Below are 385 nucleotides of genomic sequence, written 5' to 3'. Positions count from 1 at the left end.
CAGCCAATCAGCGAATCCAAATTCAAATCCAGTCGGAAGAACGGCGAAAACGTCTTTTCCTCCGAGAAACTCCGCCAGTGCATACTCTTGTTCTTGTTTAATTGTTGTTATTGAGTCTATTTCTGCAATAACTGCACTTATGGCTGTGTTTACTCTACTAACGTTAACGTTACCGCTCGTTGCTTCGGGAGACGCCATTCACGTCATCAACTACGACGCAGTCCCTGATTGGCCCGGTTACATTGTAATTTCAGGAAATCGATGTGGGCGGCTAGAAGTCCAGACTGATCCGTGGAGAGAAACAGAATGTGAGGTCATGTGATCAGGATGGTCTTACCACGCTAGGTTTCTTAAGGTACGTTCACATTACAGGCTACAAATCTAC

The sequence above is a fragment of the Centroberyx gerrardi genome, chromosome 6, assembly GCF_048128805.1.
Source record: "Centroberyx gerrardi isolate f3 chromosome 6, fCenGer3.hap1.cur.20231027, whole genome shotgun sequence".
In the NCBI taxonomy this organism is placed as follows: domain Eukaryota; kingdom Metazoa; phylum Chordata; class Actinopteri; order Beryciformes; family Berycidae; genus Centroberyx; species Centroberyx gerrardi.
Note: the sequence above shows the minus strand (reverse complement) of the source record.